This window comes from Schistocerca nitens, chromosome 8, assembly GCF_023898315.1.
Source record: "Schistocerca nitens isolate TAMUIC-IGC-003100 chromosome 8, iqSchNite1.1, whole genome shotgun sequence".
Lineage (NCBI taxonomy): Eukaryota > Metazoa > Arthropoda > Insecta > Orthoptera > Acrididae > Schistocerca > Schistocerca nitens.
Window position 1 is genome coordinate 118,788,071 of NC_064621.1, and position 27,667 is coordinate 118,815,737.

General features: G+C 47.4%; 3 non-coding genes across 3 annotated transcripts; all 3 read right to left on the minus strand.

Annotated features, from left to right (window-relative positions):
• Nucleotides 1-17,121: 17,121 nt before the first annotated feature.
• Trnas-cga (transfer RNA serine (anticodon CGA)) lies at nt 17,122-17,196 on the minus strand. The gene has a single exon. It is a non-coding gene; the product is annotated as a tRNA-Ser (tRNA).
• A 7,456-nt stretch (nt 17,197-24,652) lies between these two features.
• Trnaw-cca (transfer RNA tryptophan (anticodon CCA)) lies at nt 24,653-24,727 on the minus strand. The gene has a single exon. It is a non-coding gene; the product is annotated as a tRNA-Trp (tRNA).
• Nucleotides 24,728-27,361: 2,634 nt separating this feature from the next.
• On the minus strand, nt 27,362-27,436 carry Trnaw-cca (transfer RNA tryptophan (anticodon CCA)). Its single transcript has one exon. It is a non-coding gene; the product is annotated as a tRNA-Trp (tRNA).
• Nucleotides 27,437-27,667: the final 231 nt, after the last annotated feature.

Genomic DNA, 27,667 nt, shown 5'->3' on the forward strand with positions numbered 1-27,667 from the left:
TACTTAGTCTTCCTATTCCTCCAGTATTCTTTCATTCGTTCGCTAAAGGCCCTCTTCCTTTCTGCGGTCCACTTTGGTCTTTAGGCTTTAAGTGCTGTCTTTTCTGACGTTACTTCCATTTGTGTATTTTCTTTCTATACATTCTGAGTCTTCCTATCATTCTTTCAGATCAGTTTTCACTTGTGCCATCCAAGGTGTAGTGGTTTTGAGCCTCTGTATGTATCTGAGTATTCCGTTGGTGTGGTGAGTCTGGTCTGTGGGAGTGTGCTGATGTGGCCGTAAAATTTGAGTCGCCTTTTTCTGATGTCCGCTGCGAGGTTGGACAACATTTCTGTGGTGTCTCTGGAAGTTTTTATCCTTCATCTGTGGGTTTTTGACCAATAATTTTCGTGATAATTTTTCTTTCGTCTATGAAGATCCTCTCTAGTCGCCGTTGGTGTGTAGCGTCAGTTTCTCGCAGGCGCGTAGCACCACAGATTTGATTACAGTATTGGATATTGATATTATTATTATTATTATTATTGATGTCTGTTTGATATATTTAGTATGTGTTGTTCCTTGTCAGATGTAACGGAGGGCCCTCAGGCCTCAATCTGGTCAGATTAGACAAGTAATAAAATATAAACAAATATATATCGTTTACCCAAAATGTTGGATTTTGGTTTTCAGGTCCTTCAAAGGAGCTACAGTGTGATGGAAACCAGTCGGCATGTAACAGCCAGTATCGTAGCCTGGTGTCGCCAGCAGTGCCCCAGTGGCAGATGTGTTCTGTACAGACCACTGTGATCACCTGTCGGCTGCCACTGTGTCGCCACTGCTGCCACTCAAAGCATTCTGCCTGCCAGTGCTCAACTAAGCAAATTTCAGGACTCAAAAATTTCAACTATAACGAGAAAGAAAAACGTGACTCTGTTCCCAATAAAAATTCAGGACAAACCTTTCACATGATTGGAGTCTTTATGGAAATCTGTACAACACGTTGATTTCAGATTTTTTAGAGACCTTTGTGGGAGAGAGAAGGAATATAAAGGGAGTCTGTAACCGCCGAAGAGATCGAAGCACTGTGGTTGCTGGCTGTAGCCGCTACTTGTCGCTACAACCTAGTAACTTCTGACGTTAAATGCAAGTGCCAAATAATTTAAATCAAGCGTATCACAAAAACATTTATAAAAAACCGCCATGACGACGGTCACTGAACATTTTGCCTGAAATATTGTTCGGTATTACAAGAGGAAACGCTCACAAAATCCTTGACGAACATACTGAAATTTTGTACGATTTTCCACAGCTTCCTGCTGTTTACAGCAGTGCCCGTTTTGAGACTGCACCACCAAATAACATACTTGCGAAAAGCCCGTTGGCATAAAGAGTGACGAGTGTATTCAGCACACACGCGCTTAGGTGAGATGAAGGTACTTCATCCATGTTTTAAGGATCTTGTGTCTTAATCTACCACACAGACACGGTCCAATTTCTTTTTTTATTGTAGAACACAAGATCAAAGTGGCTCAGAAGTAAAAACCAACCAGTGATATCAGAAAACGCAACAACTGTGGTCCATATGGCACACCGGAACTTCGCGAATGCTCAGTTGAACTTGTGGACGCGCGGTCTGTGACAACTTTTTTTTTTTTTTTTTTTTTTTTTTGTAGGGCATACTTCTAAACAGTGGAAATATTATAAGAGCTGCGACCTGTGAGTTTTCATCAACAATTCTGGTAAACAGCAATATACAATTAACAAGCTCGTTCAAAGAAATGTATTAGTGCTACTAGATGAAAATGTGTACAATACTGCAGTGTCTGCGTTGCTCAGAAGTATCATGCCATGTTCCTACGGACGTGCATACACTTCCGAAGTAACAGGCACTGCGATGACTACAGTAGTTGTTGATATGGAAAACCAGCAGTTTTCTAATGGACTGACGACAACGACAATTTGTGCAGGACCGGGTCTCGAATCCAGATTTCCCGCTTTACGCGAGCGGTCGCCTTAAGCGCATCGGCCATCCGAGCCAAAGTCCCTGCCTGTTACCCGCTACTGACGTAGCGAAATGTATTGATGAACCTCTCATTTGCAGCTCTTACTTCCAGTAAAAGAGTGGGCATGGCTTTGATTCGCAGTTGTAGTGTACCGACGTATAGATTTGTTTATAAATGATTTTCTTTCGACATATGATCATGTGTAGACTTCGTCACCTACGTCAGTTACAACCCACTTCAAAATTATTTATATTCTTTTTAAATTGTCACAGAATGGTTCTTGAACGGAACTGTAAAACATCATTTGAGTCGTATGCGCAGAATTACGTCACTCGGGCCAATTGGTTTGCGTAAACTTTTCAATTTTAGATGTCGTTTGTTTCTCCTCAGAAAATTATATTGATACACGTTATATGATGTAATCGAAATTAGGACCACATTGAATAAACTTTTTGAGATTCAAAGTCGCGATGAACGCTGTCAAAATTTAATAATCTTGTCAAATATATTATTAATTCATTCACGTAATTCTTCATAAATAAATCCTCGGAACACGTATTTCAAATTTAGTAGCATCCACTAGTTTATTACCTTCCTACATACAGACGTGAACCTGAGCCTTGACGAGACAAAACTAACATTTTTAATAAGATTAAACTTCCTATGATATCATTGTTGTACAAAACATTACAAATTATCAATTATTTAATGTTTAGAAGCACGACGCAACAACTCGGTTTCAGGATCTTCTGTTGCTCTTTGGCTGTCGACCGACGACGTATAGTGGCTAGCAATTTTCTCTCCGGTCCCGGCAACGAAGATGCTGTCTCCGTTCGTTGCGCCGCCCTCTCCGTACATGAAACATAAAAAATAAATACAAACTTTAGACAATTCATAACCATTACAAATATTACAAAAAATACATAAACAAAAACTAAATTAAACCTATATTCACCTGCAAACTGGGCTGACATTGGTGGGTGGGTGACGCTTCAATTTCGCGTCCCACTACATACCCCACCCTCAAGCGCAGTTTGTCAGGTTTTAACCGAAAATAAAACTTTTTCTATATACCATATTTAACTGTTAATACATTTTCCTCACATTTTACGTAATCTAGAGTCCTTGCTCTTAGATACATTTAATCCTTTCACTACGATATTGTTGTGACTATTTGTCATTTACTCTTCATTGTGCTATTATGGTAATTCATAACCGAATATATGGAGATTACTCCTTTTCATTTAATAGTTGCGAGTAAATACTAATTTAGTACGTTCTTTATCGTTGTTACAGTAGGACAGAGCGTTCAAATTGTTATAGATTAGTTTCAGTTTTATTCGTTTACTAGAGTTATTCTTTCCAAAAACGTATATTACTAATAAGTTTCTCACAATAACTAATAGTACTATTTACTTTACGTCGTTCTTTTCCCTAATGCTTTATTTATGCCTGAGGTCAAGAAGAAACCAAGCAAAACTTTCTTTAGAATCTCGGCATGGCTTTCTTTACCTTCGGACTCTTTGTTGGGTAATGGCAATTTATTTAGGAGAAACAAGCCGGAGAGCCCGGTTTGGTGTGTTCTATATTAACACTATTACAAATCTCTATTAAAGGCACTCTGCTATGTTCTCGTGAGCCATATAGCTCTGGACGCCCATGGTCCCTAAAATTATTAACCACCCCCTTTGGTTCCTACTGTCCGAGTAAATATAAAATATACAGAATTCCTTCTGACCTAATAACAAGATTTCTTCCATAGAAATCCCCTTTTATTTATCTTTCTCCTGTTGAAGTACCGGTAGGTTATTGTAGAACACTTGTTTAAGCTTCCTGTCATTTCTTTAAAATAACACGTATCTATCACGAAAAACTTCACATGAATAAACTATGAACGCTCTTCCGTATGTAACATATACTAAATATTAACTTATTTAGGAATGAAGGGTTTCATTTGATCGACACTGTATAATCCTTTAATTACACCTGATGAAGGTTCCATAAGAAGTAACGCTTTGGGATGTACAATCTTATGCACAACATATGGACCTTCAAAGATAAAGAAGAATTTTCTACATTCCTTATTGATCTTCGAACTTTTAAGATGAGATCGTACTAATACAAGATCTCCTACCTGAAATGAGGGTTCTATAGCATGTTGATTATACCTTTTAATTCTCCGTTCAGCATTTTTAACAATCTGTTCGCAAACTTTTTCGTCTGGATAGACAATTTGTAGAATAACATTTTTCTTTCCTTTACATATTACGGTAACCTATTAATTAGGACTCGTATTAGCTGACTTTCAATAATTGGTTCATCAATTAATTTAGCACGGTTTAAATGCCGTTTGAAATAATTCCTATAACCTCCCCACCGTTTAGAATATGGAGGAGGGTCTAACAACTCTAAAGTTAAGTGTTGTTGTTTTCCTCTTGACCAATAATTTTGTTTAAACTGCTTAACAAAATCATCCCAGTCCCTAAATTCAATTCTATGCAGTACTGCCCATTCCGCAGCTTCTGCTTCTAAATGTCCTATTACAAATTGAATCCGTTTTTCATTACTCCATTTAGGAGATAATGAAGTTTCAAAAGCTTTTATAAAGATTATAGGGTGAAGTTCGCCTCCTGGTTTGAATACAGGAAATCGACTTGCTACATTTGAATTTGTCGTTATATTATCCCAGCATTCTGCGAGAGACATAGTTGGATTTTGTTTAGATTGCAGAGACGGAGTTGCATCGGATTGGCTTGCCGTGATTTCTTTATTTATATTGTTGTCGTCCGAGCTAGCAAACACGATGCGACTGTTGTCTCTGATTACGTTATTGCTTCTACTACTTGAAATGTTTTCATTATTATCTAATTCCGATAACCGTTTAGTAATTTCCTGTATTCGCATTTCTGTATTGGATACACGGTTAGCTAATATCGATTCTTCATTGTGTTCACGATGTGAACGCTCTGTACCTTCGTCAATGTTATTATCTTTGGAGGTCTCAAGGTTACTGCATATTTCAGTAATTAAAAATTTTATGTTTTCTATTTCAGTATGATCTTTTCCTACTTGATGAGTTAATGTCTCTAATTCTACGTTATCTATTGAAGAAATCTCTACAGGTTTGGTAGAGACCTCTTTAATAGATTCTAATAATTCTCTATGAACAGTTTCTGTTTGCATAGAAAAATCGTCTCGTAACTTATTGTTATTTTTCTGTATTTCATTTACAACTAAGATATTGACATTATCTAGTCTCTCGGTTAAGTCAGTAATATCATTTCGCATGCGAGCTTTTTCCTCACGTGATTCCTGGATATGTTCTTCTAACCTTTTACAATTACCAGCAATCTTATTACTAAGTCCTACTAGTTTTTCCTGCATTTCAACTTTAGAAGCCTCTATTTTATCACTTAATTCTCGACTGATTTCATTAAGATGTTCCTGTAACCTGTCGATTTTGTTAGCTCCCCTTTAAGTTCCTCTTTTAATCTAGCCGTACATTCGTCGTTAGACTGTTTTAATCTAGTAATAGATTCTTCGTTAGACTGTTTTAATCTAGCCATACATTCTTCGTTAGACTGTTTGAATTCCTGTTTTAGTTCCTCTTTTAATCTAGCAGCTGATTCTTCGTTAGACTGTTTTAATTCAGCTAGAAAATCCCCGTTAGATTGTTTTAATTTAGCGACCGCCCTAAAAAGGGATCTCATAATCTATCGGACATAGACTGCTCTTCGTCTGAAATTTCACTTCCCGACATTATTGTAAGATTTTAACTAGTTACACACGCAGACTTGTAATAAACAATCCTATAAAAGCACACTCCCTATGTACAACACTCCACTTCCAACTTAAAACAGACTCACCGGACACTAATATTTTAATTTGTAGTTCTCGATGATCAGTGTGCTGCTATGGGCTGCGGAAGTAACAGCCGTCGATGCAGCCGCTGAGATGCTGCGACCCCGCTTCCGCAACCGACAGGACGCTGAGTCGTACACCGGAGACGTCACTGGCTGCAACCACGCCCGGCCGCACCGTAGACAGGCGAAGCCCTCAGCAACACCTCTAATACCAGCCGGAGGAACGCCCCCCAGCTGACGTACTGGGCCTGTTAGTTTAGGGAGAAAAAGGTTGTCGGGGTTTGCAGCGTTCAGCTGCTGCCCAACAGATGCGCCTTCTCGTAGAATAACTGCGTGACCGTACTGCTTGGCTGCGCTCCGTCAGCTGCCCACACCCGCGAAGTCGCCGCTGGCTGGTGAAGGCTCCACGAAGACTCGCGATGACTTCCGAAGGACTCTTGATGTTTTAATTGTTTCGTACCTGTGTGCCTTAGTTACACACAAGTCCTGTCACGGTCGCCACGGTGTAGTCTAACGACGTATAGATTTGTTTATAAATGATTTTCTTTCGACATATGATCATGTGTAGACTTCGTCACCTACGTCAGTTACAACCCACTTCAAAATTATTTATATTCTTTTTAAATTGTCTCAGAATGGTTCTTGAACGGAACTGTAAAACATCATTTGAGTCGTATGCGCAGAATTACGTCACTCGGGCCAATTGGTTTGCGTAAACTTTTCAATTTTAGATGTCGTTTGTTTCTCCTCAGAAAATTATATTGATACACGTTATCTGATTTAATCGAAATTAGGACCACATTGAATAAACTTTTTGAGATTCAAAGCCGCGATGAACGCTGTCAAAATTCAATAATCTTGTCAAATATATTATTAATTCATTCACGTAATTCTTCATAAATAAATCCTCGGAACACGTATTTCAACTTTAGTAGCATCCACTAGTTTATTATCTTCCTACATACAGACGTGAACCTGAGCCTTGACGAGACAAAACTAACATTTTTAATAAGATTAAACTTCCTATGATATCATTGTTGTACAAAACATTACAAATTCTCAATTATTTAATGTTAAGAAGCACGACGCAACAACTCGGTTTCAGGATCTTCTGTTGCTCTTTGGCTGTCGACCGGCGACGTATAGTGGCCAGCAATTTTCTCTCCGGTCCCGGCAACGAAGATGCTGTCTCCGTTCGTTGCGCCGCCCTCTCCGTACATGAAACATAAAAAATAAATACAAACTTTAGACAATTCATAACCATTACAAATATTACAAAAAATACATAAACAAAAACTAAATTAAACCTATATTCACCTGCAAACTGGGCTGACATTGGTGGATGGTTGACGCTTCAATTTCGCGTCCCACTACACAGTCCACCACTAATTTTCACCTCCTGCCAATGATACATTTCAGTGACCAAATGCTGCTAACGTCATTAAAGAATATGAACGATTAGTTAAATGGCCACTGGATCGAATAAGGTGTCCGTCCTTTCGAGAAAACAGACGCCACATATATACTGTTAACACTGTTGGAATAATTTCTGTACTAAATGAGACATTCTATAAGCGTTCCTCAAAAAATTAAAGCGACTGACAAGTCCCTCAAAATGATAGCCATATTGGTACTGCTACTGACAGAATCCTGGCACTACTGACAGCGAACGACGAAACCCTCTGGACCCAGAGATCATCCCTACCATAACATTCAACATGGACTATCTTTCTATCTTTTGAGTAAGTAACCGCGGGTAGCTCCAATTTGAACGTGCTAACCAGTATTGAATGAATTTCACGGATCTGAAGGATGATTACTAAAGCCGATTCATAAGCACAATTTATGTTAATAAGGTAGTTTTATTTAACGACGATCGTAAATAACAACCGCTTTGACGAAACACAGCACCGTCGAAAGGGCTGTGAGAGATACTGAATTTAGGCTTTCAGTCCAACTGCATAGATGCTGCAATTACTGAGTCAGATCAGAGTTTCTCACAAGCTTTTTGTCTTTCTTAGTGTTATTAATGCCAGATGCACTGCAAGTTTTCGGTGTCTGTCGTAAGCTGTGTTGAATCATGAAAACACACCTCGAAGCACTTTTAATGTTGTAGAAGTAGCGACTGATATATCGCGTTGCTTTTGCTTTACATGCTAGAAGACTTTGGGAAATAAAATGCAATGATGGAAAAAAGATTGCAGGACAAAATTAATAGGTAATATCCTTAAGCAACATCACACAGTATTGTAAGCGTGAGATAAACCATTGCAAATGTGAAATTCTGGTACATTAATAACCTGTGTAACCGTTAGATACATGATTGACAATTATAGGGAATTTGAGCCAAATATAATGTCATCCGCAGGGTTAAAAGGAAGATATATCACAATAGTAAACAACAACTAAAACGATAATGCTCACACCATTTCAGTAAACAAGGCGGGCTGGAATCAGTCGCACGTCTGCGTAGCACAACAGGAAAATAATGCTAAAATACACCGAGTTACGTCCATGTACATGACAGTTGTATGATAACCCACAAGCACAAGAACTGCAATTTTCGTAAGACAAAATATTACACTTGTCATAAAAAATGTCATAAGGCCGAAATGTACAATCCTAAACGTAAATTTAAAGTGAATAGTACACAACATTCTGAAGTAACTGAAGACACTACACCAGACATAGAAAGCTCGGTTACCAAAAATTTGCAAGTAAATGCAGTCGTGCCATACAAATAGTGACGTTTACAAGCCGAAATCAACAGAACTTCCGTTCCCAGAATGAGATTTTCACTCTGCAGCGGAGTGTGCGCTGATATGAAACTTCCTGGCAGAATAAAACTGTGTGCCCGACCGAGACTCGAACTCGGGACCTTTGCCTTTCGCGGGCAAGTGCTCTACCAACTGAGCTACCGAAGCACGACTCACGCCCGGTACTCACAGCTTTACTTCTGCCAGTACCTCGTCTCCTACCTTCCAAACTTTACAGAAGCTCTCCTGCGAACCTTGCAGAACTAGCACTCCTGAAAGAAAGGATATTGCGGAGACATGGCTTAGCCACAGCCTGGGGGATGTTTCCAGAATGAGATTTTCACTCTGCAGCGGAGTGTGCGCTGATATGAAACTTCCTGGCAGATTAAAACTGTGTGCCCGACCGAGACTCGAACTCGGGACCTTTGCCTTTCGCGGGCAAGTGCTCTACCAACTGAGCTACCGAAGCACGACTCACGCCCGGTACTCACAGCTTTACTTCTGCCAGTACCTCGTCTCCTACCTTCCAAACTTTACAGAAGCTCTCCTGCGAACCTTGCAGAACTAGCACTCCTGAAAGAAAGGATATTGCGGAGACATGGCTTAGCCACAGCCTGGGGGATGTTTCCAGAATGAGATTTTCACTCTGCAGCGGAGTGTGCGCTGATATGAAACTTCCTGGCAGATTAAAACTGTGTGCCCGACCGAGACTCGAACTCGGGACCTTTGCCTTTCGCGGGCAAGTCCTCTACCAACTGAGCTACCGAAGCACGACTCACGCCCGGTACTCACAGCTTTACTTCTGCCAGTACCTCGTCTCCTACCTTCCAAACTTTACAGAAGCTCTCCTGCGAACCTTGCAGAACTAGCACTCCTGAAAGAAATGATATTGCGGAGACATGGCTTAGCCACAGCCTGGGGGATGTTTCCAGAATGAGATTTTCACTCTGCAGCGGAGTGTGCGCTGATATGAAACTTCCTGGCAGATTAAAACTGTGTGCCCGACCGAGACTCGAACTCGGGACCTTTGCCTTTCGTGGGAAAGTGCTCTACCAACTGAGCTACCGAAGCACGACTCACGCCCGGTACTCACAGCTTTACTTCTGCCAGTACCTCGTCTCCTACCTTCCAAACTTTACAGAAGCTCTCCTGCGAACCTTGCAGAACTAGCACTCCTGAAAGGAAGGATATTGCGGAGACATGGCTTAGCCACAGCCTGGGGGATGTTTCCAGAATGAGATTTTCACTCTGCAACGGAGTGTGCGCTGATATGAAACTTCCTGGCTGATTAAAACTGTGTGCCCGACCGAGACTCGAACTCGGGACCTTTGCCTTTCGTGGGAAAGTGCTCTACCAACTGAGCTACCGAAGCACGACTCACGCCCGGTACTCACAGCTTTACTTCTGCCAGTACCTCGTCTCCTACCTTCCAAACCTTACAGAAGCTCTCCTGCGAACCTTGCAGAACTAGCACTCCTGAAAGAAAGGATATTGCGGAGACATGGCTTAGCCACAGCCTGGGGGATGTTTCCAGAATGAGATTTTCACTCTGCAGCGGAGTGTGCGCTGATATGAAACTTCCTGGCAGATTAAAACTGTGTGCCCGACCGAGACTCGAACTCGGGACCTATGCCTTTCGCGGGCAAGTGCTCTACCAATTGAGCTACCGAAGCAAGACTCACGCCCGGTACTCACAGCTTTACTTCTGCCAGTACCTCGTCTCCTACCTTCCAAACTTTACAGAAGCTCTCCTGCGAACCTTGCAGAACTAGCACTCCTGAAAGAAAGGATATTGCGGAGACATGGCTTAGCCACAGCCTGGGGGATGTTTCCAGAATGAGATTTTCACTCTGCAGCGGAGTGTGCGCTGATATGAAACTTCCTGGCAGATTAAAACTGTGTGCCCGACCGAGACTCGAACTCGGGACCTTTGCCTTTCGCGGGCAAGTGCTCTACCAACTGAGCTACCGAAGCACGACTCACGCCCGGTACTCACAGCTTTACTTCTGCCAGTACCTCGTCTCCTACCTTCCAAACTTTACAGAAGCTCTCCTGCGAACCTTGCAGAACTAGCACTCCTGAAAGAAAGGATATTGCGGAGACATGGCTTAGCCACAGCCTGGGGGATGTTTCCAGAATGAGATTTTCACTCTGCAGCGGAGTGTGCGCTGATATGAAACTCCCTGGCAGATTAAAACTGTGTGCCCGACCGAGACTCGAACTCGGGACCTTTGCCTTTCGCGGGCAAGTGCTCTACCAACTGAGCTACCGAAGCACGACTCACGCCCGGTACTCACAGCTTTACTTCTGCCAGTACCTCGTCTCCTACCTTCCAAACTTTACAGAAGCTCTCCTGCGAACCTTGCAGAACTAGCACTCCTGAAAGAAAGGATATTGCGGAGACATGGCTTAGCCACAGCCTGGGGGATGTTTCCAGAATGAGATTTTCACTCTGCAGCGGAGTGTGCGCTGATATGAAACTTCCTGGCAGATTAAAACTGTGTGCCGGACCGAGACTCGAACTCGGGACCTTTGCCTTTCGCGGGCAAGTGCTCTACCAACTGAGCTACCGAAGCACGACTCACGCCTGGTACTCACAGCTTTACTTCTGCCAGTACCTCGTCTCCTACCTTCCAAACTTTACAGAAGCTCTCCTGCGAACCTTGCAGAACTAGCACTCCTGAAAGAAAGGATATTGCGGAGACATGGCTTAGCCACAGCCTGGGGGATGTTTCCAGAATGAGATTTTCACTCTGCAGCGGAGTGTGCGCTGATATGAAACTTCCTGGCAGATTAAAACTGTGTGCCCAACCGAGACTCGATCTCGGGACCTTTGCCTTTCGCGGGCAAGTGCTCTACCAACTGAGCTACCGAAGCACGACTCACGCACGGTACTCACAGCTTTACTTCTGCCAGTACCTCGTCTCCTACCTTCCAAACTTTTCAGAAGCTCTCCTGCGAACCTTGCAGAACTAGCAGTCCTGAAAGAAAGGATATTGCGGAGACATGGCTTAGCCACAGCCTGGGGGATGTTTCCAGAATGAGATTTTCACTCTGCAGCGGAGTGTGCGCTGATATGAAACTTCCTGGTAGATTAAAACTGTGTGCCCGACCGAGACTCGAACTCGAGACCTTTGCCTTTCGCGGGCAAGTGCTCTACCAACTGAGCTACCGAAGCACGACTCACGCCCGGTACTCACAGCTTTACTTCTGCCAGTACCTCGTCTCCTACCTTCCAAACTTTACAGAAGCTCTCCTGCGAACCTTGCAGAACTAGCACTCCTGAAAGAAAGGGTATTGTGGAGACATGGCTTAGCCACAGCCTGGGGGATGTTTCCAGAATGAGATTTTCACTCTGCAGCGCAGTGGGCGCTGATATGAAACTTCCTGGCAGATTAAAACTGTGTGCCCGACCGAGACTCGAACTCGGGACCTTTGCGCTTCGCGGGAAAGTGCTCTACCAACTGAGCTACCGAAGCACGACTCACGCCCGGTACTCACAGCTTTACTTCTGCCAGTACCTCGTCTCCTACCTTCCAAACTTTACAGAAGCTCTCCTGCGAACCTTGCAGAACTAGCACTCCTGAAAGGAAGGATATTGCGGAGACATGGCTTAGCCACAGCCTGGGGGTTGTTTCAAGAATGAGATTTTCACTCTGCAGCGGAGTGTGCGCTGATATGAAACTTCCTGGCAGATTAAAACTGTGTGCCCGACCGAGACTCGAACTCGGGACCTTTGCCTTTCGTGGGAATGTGCTCTACCAACTGAGCTACCGAAGCACGACTCACGCCCGGTACTCACAGCTTTACTTCTGCCAGTACCTCGTCTCCTACCTTCCAAACTTTACAGAAGCTCTCCTGCGAACCTTGCAGTACTAGCACTCCTGAAAGAAAGGATATTGCGGAGACATGGCTTAGCCACAGCCTGGGGGATGTTTCCAGAATGAGATTTTCACTCTGCAGCGGAGTGTGCGCTGATATGAAACTTCCTGGCAGATTAAAACTGTGTGCCCGACCGAGCCTCGAACTCGGGACCTTTGCCTTCGCGGGCAAGTGCTCTACCAACTGAGCTACCGAAGCACGACTCACGCCCGGTACTCACAGCTTTACTTCTGCCAGTACCTCGTCTCCTACCTTCCAAACTTTACAGAAGCTCTCCTGCGAACCTTGCAGAACTAGCACTCCTGAAAGAAAGGATATTGCGGAGACATGGCTTAGCCAGAGCCTGGGGGATTTTTCCAGAATGAGATTTTCACTCTGCAGCGGAGTGTGCGCTGATATGAAACTTCCTGGCAGATTAAAACTGTGTGCCCGACCGAGACTCGAACTCGGGACCTTTGCCTTTCGCGGGCAAGTGCTCTACCAACTGAGCTACCGAAGCACGACTCACGCACGTTACTCACAGCTTTACTTCTGCCAGTAACTCGCCTCCTACCTTCCAAACTTTACAGAAGCATTCCTGCGAACCATGCAGAACTAGCACTCCTGAAAGAAAGGATATTGCGGAGACATGGCTTAGCCACAGCCTGGGGGATGTTTCCAGAATGAGATTTTCACTCTGCAGCGGAGTGTGCGCTGATATGAAACTTCCTGGCAGATTAAAACTGTGTGCCCGACCGAGACTCGAACTCGGGACCTTTGCCTTTCGCGGGCAAGTGCTCTACCAACTGTGCTACCGAAGCACGACTCACGCCCGGTACTCACAGCTTTACTTCTGCCAGTACCTCGTCTCCTACCTTCCAAACTTTACAGAAGCTCTCCTGCGAACCTTGCAGAACTAGCACTCCTGAAAGAAAGGATATTGCGGAGACATGGCTTAGCCACAGCCTGGGGGATGTTTCCAGAATGAGATTTTCACTCTGCAGCGGAGTGTGCGCTGATATGAAATTTCCTGGCAGATTAAAACTGTGTGCCCGACCGAGACTCGAACACGGGACCTTTGCCTTTCGCGGGCAAGTGCTCTACCAACTGAGCTACCGAAGCACGACTCACGCCCGGTACTCACAGCTTTACTTCTGCCAGTACCTCGTCTCCTACCTTCCAAACTTTACAGAAGCTCTCCTGCGAACCTTGCAGAACTAGCACTCCTGAAAGAAAGGATATTGCGGAGACATGGCTAAGACACAGCCTGGGGGATGTTTCCAGAATGAGATTTTCACTCTGCAGCGGAGTGTGCGCTGATATGAAACTTCCTGGCAGATTAAAACTGTGTGCCCGACCGAGACTCGAACTCGGGACCTTTGCCTTTCGCGGGCATCTGCTCTACCAACTGAGCTACCGAAGCATGACTCACGCCCGGTACTCACAGCTTTACTTCTGCCAGTACCTCGTCTCCTACCTTCCAAACTTTACAGAAGCTCTCCTGCGAACCTTGCAGAACTAGCACTCCTGAAAGAAAGGATATTGCGGAGACATGGCTTAGCCACAGCCTGGGGGACGTTTCCAGAATGAGATTTTCACTCTGCAGCGGAGTGTGCGCTGATATGAAACTTCCTGGCAGATTAAAACTGTGTGCCCGACCGAGACTCGAACTCGGGACCTTTGCCTTTCGCGGGCAAGTGCTCTACCAACTGAGCTACCGAAGCACGACTCACGCCCGGTACTCACAGCTTTACTTCTGCCAGTACCTCGTCTCCTACCTTCCAAACTTTACAGAAGCTCTCCTGCGAACCTTGCAGAACTAGCACTCCTGAAAGAAACGATATTGCGGAGACATGGCATAGCCACAGCCTGGGGGATGTTTCCAGAATGAGATTTTCACTCTGGAGCGGAGCGTGCGCTGATGTAAAACTTCCTGGCAGATTAAAACTGTGTGCCCGACCGAGCCTCGAACTCGGGACCTTTGCCTTTCGCGGGCAAGTGCTCTACCAACTGAGCTACCGAAGCACGACTCACGCCCGGTACTCACAGCTTTACTTCTGCCAGAACCTCGTCTCCTACCTTCCAAACTTTACAGAAGCTCTCCTGCGAACCTCGCAGAACTAGCACTCCTGAAAGAAAGGATATTGCGGAGACATGGCTTAGCCACAGCCTGGGGGATGTTTCCAGAATGAGATTTTCATCTGCAGCGGAGTGTGCGCTGATATGAAACTTCCTGGCAGATTAAAACTGTGTGCCCGACCGAGACTCGAACTCGGGACCTTTGCCTTTCGCGGGCAAGTGCTCTACCAACTGAGCTACCGAAGCACGACTCACGCCCGGTACTCACAGCTTTACTTCTGCCAGAACCTCGTCTCCTACCTTCCAAACTTTACAGAAGCTCTCCTGCGAACCTCGCAGAACTAGCACTCCTGAAAGAAAGGATATTGCGGAGACATGGCTTAGCCACAGCCTGGGGGATGTTTCCAGAATGAGATTTTCACTCTGCAGCGGAGTGTGCGCTGATATGAAACTTCCTGGCAGATTAAAACTGTGTGCCCGACCGAGACTCGAACTCGGGACCTTTGCCTTTCGTGGGAAAGTGCTCTACCAACTGAGCTACCGAAGCACGACTCACGCCCGGTACTCACAGCTTTACTTCTGCCAGTACCTCGTCTCCTACCTTCCAAACTTTACAGAAGCTCTCCTGCGAACCTTGCAGAACTAGCACTCCTGAAAGAAACGATATTGCGGAGACTTGGCATAGCCACAGCCTGGGGGATGTTTCCAGAATGAGATTTTCACTCTGGAGCGGAGCGTGCGCTGATATAAAACTTCCTGGCAGATTAAAACTGTGTGCCCGACCGAGACTCGAACTCGGGACCTTTGCCTTTCGCGGGCAAGTGCTCTACCAACTGAGCTACCGAAGCACGACTCACGCCCGGTACTCACAGCTTTACTTCTGCGAGTACCTCGTCTCCTACCTTTCAAACTTTACAGAAGCTCTCCTGCGAACCTTGCAGAACTAGCACTCCTGAAAGAAAGGATATTGCGGAGACATGGCTTAGCCACAGCCTGGGGGATGTTTCCAGAATGAGATTTTCACTCTGGAGCGGAGCGTGCGCTGATATAAAACTTCCTGGCAGATTAAAACTGTGTGCCCGACCGAGACTCGAACTCGGGACCTTTGCCTTTCGCGGGCAAGTGCTCTACCAACTGAGCTACCGAAGCGCGACTCACGCCCGGTACTCACAGCTTTACTTCTGCTAGTACCTCGTCTCCTACCTTCCAAACTTTACAGAAGCTCTCCTGCGAACCTTGCAGAACTAGCACTCCTGAAAGAAAGGATATTGCGGAGACATGGCTTAGCCACAGCCTGGGGGATGTTTCCAGAATGAGATTTTCACTCTGCAGCGGAGTGTGCGCTGATATGAAACTTCCTGGCAGATTAAAACTGTGTGCCCGACCGAGACTCGAACTCGGGACCTTTGCCTTTCGCGGGCAAGTGCTCTACCAACTGAGCTACCGAAGCACGACTCACGCCCGGTACTCACAGCTTTACTTCTGCCAGTACCTCGTCTCCTACCTTCCAAACTTTACAGAAGCTCTCCTGCGAACCTTGCAGAACTAGCACTCCTGAAAGGAAGGATATTGCCGAGACATGGCTTAGCCACAGCCTGGGGGATGTTTCCAGAATGAGATTTTCACTCTGCAGCGGAGTGTGCGCTGATATGAAACTTCCTGGCAGATTAAAACTGTGTGCCCGACCGAGACTCGAACTCGGGACCTTTGCCTTTCGCGGGCAAGTGCTCTACCAACTGAGTTACCGAAGCACGACTCACGCCCGGTACTCACAGCTTTACTTCTGCCAGAACCTCGTCTCCTACCTTCCAAACTTTACAGAAGATCTCCTGCGAACCTTGCAGAACTAGCACTCCTGAAAGGAAGGATATTGCGGAGACATGGCTTAGCCACAGCCTGGGGGATGTTTCCAGAATGAGATTTTCACTCTGCAGCGGAGTGTGCGCTGATATGAAACTTCCTGGCAGATTAAAACTGTGTGCCCGACCGAGACTCGAACTCGGGACCTTTGCCTTTCGCGGGCAAGTGCTCTACCAACTGAGCTACCGAAGCACGACTCACGCCCGGTACTCACAGCTTTACTTCTGCCAGTACCTCGTCTCCTACCTTCCAAACTTTACAGAAGCTCTCCTGCGAACCTTGCAGAACTAGCACTCCTGAAAGGAAGGATATTGCCGAGACATGGCTTAGCCACAGCCTGGGGGATGTTTCCAGAATGAGATTTTCACTCTGCAGCGGAGTGTGCGCTGATATGAAACTTCCTGGCAGATTAAAACTGTGTGCCCGACCGAGACTCGAACTCGGGACCTTTGCCTTTCGCGGGCAAGTGCTCTACCAACTGAGTTACCGAAGCACGACTCACGCCCGGTACTCACAGCTTTACTTCTGCCAGAACCTCGTCTCCTACCTTCCAAACTTTACAGAAGATCTCCTGCGAACCTTGCAGAACTAGCACTCCTGAAAGGAAGGATATTGCGGAGACATGGCTAAGACACAGCCTGGGGGATGTTTCCAGAATGAGATTTTCACTCTGCAGCGGAGTGTGCGCTGATATGAAACTTCCTGGCAGATTAAAACTGTGTGCCCGACCGAGACTCGAACTCGGGACCTTTGCCTTTCGCGGGCAACTGCTCTACCAACTGAGCTACCGAAGCATGACTCACGCCCGGTACTCACAGCTTTACTTCTGCCAGTACCTCGTCTCCTACCTTCCAAACTTTACAGAAGCTCTCCTGCGAACCTTGCAGAACTAGCACTCCTGAAAGAAAGGATATTGCGGAGACATGGCTTAGCCACAGCCTGGGGGATGTTTCCAGAATGAGATTTTCACTCTGCAGCGGAGTGTGCGCTGATATGAAACTTCCTGGCAGATTAAAACTGTGTACCCGACCGAGCCTCGAACTCGGGACCTTTGCCTTTCGCGGGCCAGTGCTCTACCAACTGAGCTACCGAAGCACGACTCACGCCCGGTACTCACAGCTTTACTTCTGCCAGAACCTCGTCTCCTACCTTCCAAACTTTACAGAAGCTCTCCTGCGAACCTCGCAGAACTAGCACTCCTGAAAGAAAGGATATTGCGGAGACATGGCTTAGCCACAGCCTGGGGGATGTTTCCAGAATGAGATTTTCATCTGCAGCGGAGTGTGCGCTGATATGAAACTTCCTGGCAGATTAAAACTGTGTGCCCGACCGAGACTCGAACTCGGGACCTTTGCCTTTCGCGGGCAAGTGCTCTACCAACTGAGCTACCGAAGCACGACTCACGCCCGGTACTCACAGCTTTACTTCTGCCAGAACCTCGTCTCCTACCTTCCAAACTTTACAGAAGCTCTCCTGCGAACCTCGCAGAACTAGCACTCCTGAAAGAAAGGATATTGCGGAGACATGGCTTAGCCACAGCCTGGGGGATGTTTCCAGAATGAGATTTTCACTCTGCAGCGGAGTGTGCGCTGATATGAAACTTCCTGGCAGATTAAAACTGTGTGCCCGACCGAGACTCGAACTCGGGACCTTTGCCTTTCGTGGGAAAGTGCTCTACCAACTGAGCTACCGAAGCACGACTCACGCCCGGTACTCACAGCTTTACTTCTGCCAGTACCTCGTCTCCTACCTTCCAAACTTTACAGAAGCTCTCCTGCGAACCTTGCAGTACTAGCACTCCTGAAAGAAAGGATATTGCGGAGACATGGCTAAGCCACAGCCTGGGGGATGTTTCCAGAATGAGATTTTCACTCTGCAGCGGAGTGTGCGCTGATATGAAACTTCCTGGCAGATTAAAACTGTGTGCCCGACCGAGACTCGAACTCGGGACCTTTGCCTTTCGCGGGCAACTGCTCTACCAACTTTTTTTTTTTTTTTTTTTTTTATTTTTACGCACGACGCTTGCCACTTTTTTTTTGTTTTTGTTTTTTTTTTATTTTTTTAATTCATTAATTACACATAAAGTTAATTGTCGAGTAATGACAACATTATTTCAACATAAATTAGAAAAAAACATTCGAAGATAATTCTGATAGAGAGGCAGGAAAATAAAATAATTAAAAAACCCAATATGGTATCGAACACGGGAATCAATGCTAAGAAGGAACGACGGTAGCCACTTTTTTTTTTATAATTTTTTTCCCAAAAAGAAAGAAAAAAAAATGATTTTAAACCAAATCACAAATGTAAAGGAACAGGGATGGTGTTTTTTTTTAATTATTTTATTTATGTTCAATAAAGATCACTCTGTTAAAAGGAACATGTAGATCATTTCAACGTAGAGTATGTGCATTACATATTGAGTGGTGAGAGAAGCGTGAGGTTCAGCATCAGCTGTCAAATGTTCACACCGACTGCACCCGGCACATCCCAACTGCGTGGGGGGTCAAGGAAGACCGCCTGAAGATAATTGGCAAAGGTTTTCCGATAGTGTGACCATCTATGAACCTCATTGTGGGCTTGCTGCAAGAAATACCAAAAGTCAAGTCGCGACTTGGCAGCATCCCCATAGAGGTACGCGATCGTCCAACCTTTGATCCAGATGATCGACTGTGATTTAGTCGCCGGAAAGTAGTCACTCTCCGGATGTAAGAAGGAATCAGGGGTAATATGTTGCGGGGTCACACGGAGGTAGCAAGCCACCATCTTTCTTCCTAGGAGCCAGACGTCCTCCACCGCGATACAAGTGAAGCGGTGATGGTCGTCATCCACTTGGTGACATTTCGGGCATAGTGGAGTGTCCACTAGTCCAATTGCGTGGAGCCGTTGGTTGGTGTTGAACTTGCCACAGGCGACAGAGAACCAAAGTGCCCGAACGAAGGTAGGAAGGAATTTTTGGTGCACATGTCTCCAAATCTTCGGCCAATGCAACCTGGGGTGTTTGAGTTCAATGACATTACGACTTATCCGTCGTAGCAGCCAAACATAAAAATCCTTCGCGCATGGCGGTCTCGTGCGCGGAAGCTCGTTTCTGATATAACTAAGTTCCACGATAAATGTTGAGACATGCGCAAAATGTGGCGTAATGTTGCCCACCGCCACCGGAGGTGTGAGGGACGCTGGAACCAGGAGATCCAGTAGGCGGGATGTAAGGGAATCACGCCCGCTACGCCATTGCTTGTACATCGTGGCTAGAAGGAGCGCCGTCGCTCGGCAGTGAACATTCGTAAGTCCGAGTCCCCCCTTGTCCGTAGGGAGAGTGAGCGTTTCGTATCGCACCTTAAGGGGCGATCCAATCATCACGAAATAGCCTAGTGCTGATTGAAGTCGACGTCCGAGCGTGAGTGGTAGGGGCAGGATCTGCGAAATATGCACCATTCGAGAAACCACATAAGTGTTCAGGTACTCGACTCGCTGCAAAGGATCAAGGCGCCGTAGGAGATGTTGTCGGACCATGGTACGTGTTGTCTGTAAAATACGTCGGTAGTTAACTGCTGCAGTATGTTTTACAGATGAGGTAAAGTCTATGCCGAGATAGCGGAATCGTTGCACATAAGGAAACGGACTGATTTCTTCCGGCGTAAGTCCCCTTCCAACCGGCATTGCCGCCGATTTGTTCATGTTCACTGCACTACCCGCCGTCACACTGTGGTCCAACAACAGTTCAAGGACCGTCTTCACCTCTTCCTCAGAACGAACGAGCAGCAGGAGGTCGTCCGCATAGGCACGACATTTGAAGGTGTAGCCCCGTAGTTCCATCCCAGAAAGAGAATTGGTGAGCCTCCCAATTAAAGGTTCCAACGCTATCGCGAACAGCAGCATCGAAAGAGGGCAGCCCTGGCGAATGGATCGTCGAATTTGAATGGGCCCTGCTATACGCCCATTAACCTGTACCAAGGATTGTGCGCCCCCATAAAACCTTCTAATGAGACCAGTAAAACGGTCTGGAAAACCCATTTGTTCCAGTACAGCATACAGATAGTTGTGGCGCACCTTATCAAAAGCACTGTCAAAATCAACCGCCACCATCGCCGCTTTAAGCCGGCACTCCTCCGCCAGCGCTATCACATCACGGCATTCGCCAGTAGCTGTTTGCACATTCACCGATCCACCCGGTGTCGTCTGTTCTGGAGAGAGAACGCTACGAAGTAACATACGACATCGGGACGCTAGCAACCGTGCAAAGATCTTATAGTCGGCATTAAGCAGGGTGATGGGGCGATAATGTGTGACCGTAATTCCTGGCTTCGGTTTATGTACTGGCACCAGGAGGCCTTCCATAAAAGCCGGTGGAATAGGCGCATCGGAATTTAACATCTCGTTGTACATTTCCGTCCATCGCGGTGCCATTTCGTTGCGAAATTCTCGATAGAATTCAGCAGGAAGCCCATCAATGCCTGGGGACCGATTCAACGCACCTTGTGCGATCGCATCATGTACTTCCTCACAGCTAATGGCTTCCAGTAAGGTTCCCGCGGCTTCCACTGTCAGTGTACGGGAGACGGAAGTGGCTATACGGTCGAGGTCATCGACAGAGGCTGCTTCTTCCCGATAGATGTTTTGGTAATGGTCGACGAATGCAGAGACAATGTCCGCTTGACGCGTTACTCTTCGGTCTTCGCGGGTAATTAACTCCCGTACCAAAACGCGTCGTCGGTGCTTTCGTTCATTCACGACGTGGTGCATGGAAGGAATCTCGTGACTTATCGTATCGTGACATCTGGCGCGCACCATGGTTCCCTGAAGATGTTTCCGAGCTAAAGCCACTAGTTTAGCTTTTATCCTTTTGCGTTCGATCCAGATGTCCTGTCCCGGCGGACCATCATCCAGGTCGCGCAGTGCTGCAAAATAGAAGTCGGTAGTACGGCGGCGCCATTCAGCCATCTCCCTGCTATATGAGATGAACGTACGGCGAAGCGCCGGTTTAGCACAAGTCAGCCACCAATCAAGCATCGTCGCATACCTTCCAACCCTTCGCTCGCACATCGTCCATGTCTCAAGGATCCGTTGGCGGCATTCAGGATCATGTAGATGTTGAATGTTTAGTTTCCACGGGGTCTTACTGTTCCACACCTCTCTACGGGGAAGAAGCACCGTACATATATAAGCGCTGTGATCGGAAAATGCCAATGGCCAGCGTTCCGCGTCCTGGACATCATTTGCATGAGCCCGTGAGATATAAATGCGATCTAATCTGCTCGCCGAATGACTTGTCACATAGGTGTATCCCGGTGCAGCTCCATGTCGTAATTCCCACGTGTCACTAAGTACAAGGTCGTTGACAACCAGTCGCAACTCCTGGCTGATGTTCGCTTGCGGCCATTGGTCTTTCTGGCTGAGAACACAGTTGAAATCTCCACCAATTAATACACAGTCAGAACGTCCATGGAATAGTGGAGCAATGTCTTCTGCATAAAATCGCGCCCTTTCCCGCCGCCGATTGTTTCCCGACGGTGCATAAAGATTGATGATGCGTGTCCCAAACGTCGTGAAAGCCATTCCCCTGGCCGACGGAAGATAACACACGTTTTCCACTGGGAAGCCATCTCGCACGTAAACTGCCACCCCACTCCCATTGTGATCTCCATGTGACGAATAGGCTTGGTAGCCGGCGATGTACGGGAGTGCAGCTATGTGGACTTCCTGCAGCAAAGCAATATCCACATCAGAGGCCCAAATCGTTTCCTTCAGTAGGTGTATTTTGGCCGGTGAACGCACGTCATTGATATTTAATGTCGCAATACGGTTCGCATGGCGTTGAATCCCACTTTGTCGAGGCGCAACAACATCTCCCTGCATCGGCGCTGGGGGCTGAGTTAGAAGACGTTCTCTCGCCCCTCTCCCTTCACCTTCAGCAATTATTAGGCCGTCTTCGTGAGTGCCGGCTGCCTCTGTAGGACGTCCGGCGCCTCCTCAATATCGTCATACCACATCGTTTCAGGCTGTGATATATTCGTGTCCATAGCCACTGCATCTGCGTCTGGAGAGCCAACTGGCTGTGATTTCTCTTCAACATCTTCAGCATCACCACGTCCCGGTACCGTCAATGGGACAGACCGCTGTGGGTCTGATTGAACAGTTCCCAGTGCCTCATCCTGTTTCGTAGAGGCTGTTGTGTCGTCTTGGTCCACAGGCACATCGTCGTCAGGGCAAGGGGAGTCATCCCGAGGAGATGTCGTGCGACGCCGCCGTTTCCTCCTTTTCGGGGAACGCTGTTTGCGTGATCTTCCGTCCGTGTCCTCAGATTGTAGGGAATCACGTCTGCCCGACAGAAAAGCATCCGTAGGAACCGGAAGTGTTTCGAGTCCCATCGTTGAACTTGGCGGGAGTTCGGTCGAAACTAATGTTGTCGTCTCAGAGTGCGTTCCAGACGGAACAGCATCCGTAGTGGCCGGAACTGCTTCTTGTACTATCGGTGTGCATGGTGGGAGTTCGGTCGCATCTGATGTTGCCGTAGATTGTATGCTCGACGGAGCAGCATCCTCTGTCATCCCGACGTCTGCGACTAGGTTTTGGAGAGTGCCATCTTGATCTTCCACCGGGGCTGTGTCCTTTCGGTCATCAGCGGACGCAGTGAGGACTTTGGCATAGGTGATCGGTAGTACTGTCATCGCCGGCGATGGCTCCCGCACATATGAAGGCAGTTGCGTAATCCGCCGTTGCATACAGTTCGACCTGAGGTGTCCCTCCTGGCCACAGCCAGAACATGTACGTGGTTGACCATCGTAAATCACCACCGCCCGACAACCACCAATTGTAAGATAGGACGGTACATGCTTCTGAAGATCAATAGTGATCTGTCGCACTCCGTTAAGAACGGGGTATGTGGCGAATTGTGTCCAGCGTTCTGCCGTGTGGCCATGTACCATGCCGTACGGCTTAAAAGCCTCGATAACTTCCTCAGGCGGGAGCTCAAATGGCAGCTCAAAAACACGTATTGTCCGTACACCCAGACCAGCATGTTCGACAGTTACCGTACCGACATTCCCGTCACTATGGCAAAATCGGAGACCTGCTTTTGTCGCCTGTAGAATTCTCTCACACGCCGCGTCATTTACCATCTTAACATACACCGTGGGACTAACGATGGACAGGTGAATTCCGACAATATCGTTTGGCGGTATCTTGACTTCCTCTCGAATGAATCGTTCCACTGCTAAAGCCTTTGGTCGTTCGTAGTCTTTGCAGAAATTGAATCGTAGGGTAGTTTTCCTGTACTTGTTCGCCATGATCGTTGTTACTAACCCGCGCGCAGACTAAGTCCACAGGTAAACAAACACTCGCGCACGCCGCACAGGCGGAAGTATCGGACCTCCGCTTCGCACGGCCGCTAGCACCGAACTGACCAACTGAGCTACCGAAGCATGACTCACGCCCGGTACTCACAGCTTTACTTCTGCCAGTACCTCGTCTCCTACCTTCCAAACTTTACAGAAGCTCTCCTGCGAACCTTGCAGAACTAGCACTCCTGAAAGAAAGGATATTGCGGAGACATGGCTTAGCCACAGCCTGGGGGATGTTTCCAGAATGAGATTTTCACTCTGCAGCGGAGTGTGCGCTGATATGAAACTTCCTGGCAGATTAAAACTGTGTACCCGAACGAGCCTCGAACTCGGGACCTTTGCCTTTCGCGGGCAAGTGCTCTACCAACTGAGCTACCGAAGCACGACTCACGCCCGGTACTCACAGCTTTACTTCTGCCAGAACCTCGTCTCCTACCTTCCAAACTTTACAGAAGCTCTCCTGCGAACCTCGCAGAACTAGCACTCCTGAAAGAAAGGATATTGCGGAGACATGGCTTAGCCACAGCCTGGGGGATGTTTCCAGAATGAGATTTTCATCTGCAGCGGAGTGTGCGCTGATATGAAACTTCCTGGCAGATTAAAACTGTGTGCCCGACCGAGACTCGAACTCGGGACCTTTGCCTTTCGCGGGCAAGTGCTCTACCAACTGAGCTACCGAAGCACGACTCACGCCCGGTACTCACAGCTTTACTTCTGCCAGAACCTCGTCTCCTACCTTCCAAACTTTACAGAAGCTCTCCTGCGAACCTCGCAGAACTAGCACTCCTGAAAGAAAGGATATTGCGGAGACATGGCTTAGCCACAGCCTGGGGGATGTTTCCAGAATGAGATATTCATCTGCAGCGGAGAGTGCGCTGATATGAAACTTCCTGGCAGATTAAAACTGTGTGCCCGACCGAGACTCGAACTCGGGACCTTTGCCTTTGGCGGGCAAGTGCTCTACCAACTGAGCTACCGAAGCACGACTCACGCCCGGTACTCACAGCTTTACTTCTGCCAGTACCTCGTCTCCTACCTTCCAAACTTTACAGAAGCTCTCCTGCGAACCTTGCAGAACTAGCACTCCTGAAAGGAAGGATATTGCGGAGACATGGCTTAGCCACAGCCTGGGGGATGTTTCCAGAATGAGATTTTCACTCTGCAGCGGAGTGTGCGCTGATATGAAACTTCCTGGCAGATTAAAACTGTGTGCCCGACCGAGACTCGAACTCGGGACCTTTGCCTTTCGTGGGAAAGTGCTCTACCAACTGAGCTACCGAAGCACGACTCACGCCCGGTACTCACAGCTTTACTTCTGCCAGTACCTCGTCTCCTACCTTCCAAACTTTACAGAAGCTCTCCTGCGAACCTTGCAGTACTAGCACTCCTGAAAGAAAGGATATTGCGGAGACATGGCTAAGCCACAGCCTGGGGGATGTTTCCAGAATGAGATTTTCACTCTGCAGCGGAGTGTGCGCTGATATGAAACTTCCTGGCAGATTAAAACTGTGTGCCCGACCGAGACTCGAACTCGGGACCTTTGCCTTTCGCGGGCAAGTGCTCTACCAACTGAGCTACCGAAGCACGACTCACGCCCGGTACTCACAGCTTTACTTCTGCCAGTACCTCGTCTCCTACCTTCCAAACTTTACAGAAGCTCTCCTGCGAACCTTGCAGAACTAGCACTCCTGAAAGAAACGATATTGCGGAGACATGGCTTAGCCACAGCCTGGGGGATGTTTCCAGAATGAGATTTTCACTCTGGAGCGGAGCGTGCGCTGATATAAAACTTCCTGGCAGATTAAAACTGTGTGCCCGACCGAGACTCGAACTCGGGACCTTTGCCTTTCGCGGGCAAGTGCTCTACCAACTAGGCTACCGAAGCACGACTCACGCCCGGTACTCACAGCTTTACTTCTGCGAGTACCTCGTCTCCTACCTTTCAAACTTTACAGAAGCTCTCCTGCGAACCTTGCAGAACTAGCACTCCTGAAAGAAAGGATATTGCGGAGACATGGCTTAGCCACAGCCTGGGGGATGTTTCCAGAATGAGATTTTCACTCTGGAGCAGAGCGTGCGCTGATATAAAACTTCCTGGCAGATTAAAACTGTGTGCCCGACCGAGACTCGAACTCGGGACCTTTGCCTTTCGCGGGCAAGTGCTCTACCAACTGAGCTACCGAAGCGCGACTCACGCCCGGTACTCACAGCTTTACTTCTGCTAGTACCTCGTCTCCTACCTTCCAAACTTTACAGAAGCTCTCCTGCGAACCTTGCAGAACTAGCACTCCTGAAAGAAAGGATATTGCGGAGACATGGCTTAGCCACAGCCTGGGGGATGTTTCCAGAATGAGATTTTCACTCTGCAGCGGAGTGTGCGCTGATATGAAACTTCCTGGCAGATTAAAACTGTGTGCCCGACCGAGACTCGAACTCGGGACCTTTGCCTTTCGCGGGCAAGTGCTCTACCAACTGAGCTACCGAAGCACGACTCACGCCCGGTACTCACAGCTTTACTTCTGCCAGTACCTCGTCTCCTACCTTCCAAACTTTACAGAAGCTCTCCTGCGAACCTTGCAGAACTAGCACTCCTGAAAGGAAGGATATTGCGGAGACATGGCTTAGCCACAGCCTGGGGGATGTTTCCAGAATGAGATTTTCACTCTGCAGCGGAGTGTGCGCTGATATGAAACTTCCTGGCAGATTAAAACTGTGTGCCCGACCGAGACTCGAACTCGGGACCTTTGCCTTTCGCGGGCAAGTGCTCTACCAACTGAGTTACCGAAGCACGACTCACGCCCGGTACTCACAGCTTTACTTCTGCCAGAACCTCGTCTCCTACCTTCCAAACTTTACAGAAGCTCTCCTGCGAACCTTGCAGAACTAGCACTCCTGAAAGGAAGGATATTGCGGAGACATGGCTTAGCCACAGCCTGGGGGATGTTTCCAGAATGAGATTTTCACTCTGCAGCGGAGTGTGCGCTGATATGAAACTTCCTGGCAGATTGAAACTGTGTGCCCGACCGAGACTGGAACTCGGGACCTTTGCCTTTCGCGGGCAAGTGCTCTACCAACTGAGCTACCGAAGCACGACTCACGCCCGGTACTCACAGCTTTACTTCTGCCAGTACCTCGTCTCCTACCTTCCAAACTTTACAGAAGCTCTCCTGCGAACCTTGCAGAACTAGCACTCCTGAAAGAAAGGATATTGCGGAGACATGGCTTAGCCACAGCCTGGGGGATGTTTCCAGAATGAGATTTTCACTCTGCAGCGGAGTGTGCGCTGATATGAAACTTCCTGGCAGATTAAAACTGTGTGCCCGACCGAGACTCGAACTCGGGACCTTTGCCTTTCGTGGGCAAGTGCTCTACCAAGTGAGCTACCGAAGCACGACTCACGCCCGGTACTCACAGTTTTACTTCTGCCAGTACCTCGTCTCCTACCTTCCAAACTTTACAGAAGCTCTCCTGCGAACCTTACAGAACTAGCACTCCTGAAAGAAAGGATATTGCGGAGACATGGCTTAGCCACAGCCTGGGGGATGTTTCCAGAATGAGATTTTCACTCTGCAGCGGAGTGTGCGCTGATATGAAACTTCCTGGCAGATTAAAACTGTGTGCCCGACCGAGACTCGAACTCGGGACCTTTGCCTTTGGCGGGCAAGTGCTCTACCAACTGAGCTACCGAAGCACGACTCACGCCCGGTACTCACAGCTTTACTTCTGCCAGTACCTCGTCTCCTACCTTCCAAACTTTACAGAAGCTCTCCTGCGAACCTTGCAGAACTAGCACTCCTGAAAGGAAGGATATTGCGGAGACATGGCTTAGCCACAGCCTGGGGGATGTTTCCAGAATGAGATTTTCACTCTGCAGCGGAGTGTGCGCTGATATGAAACTTCCTGGCAGATTAAAACTGTGTGCC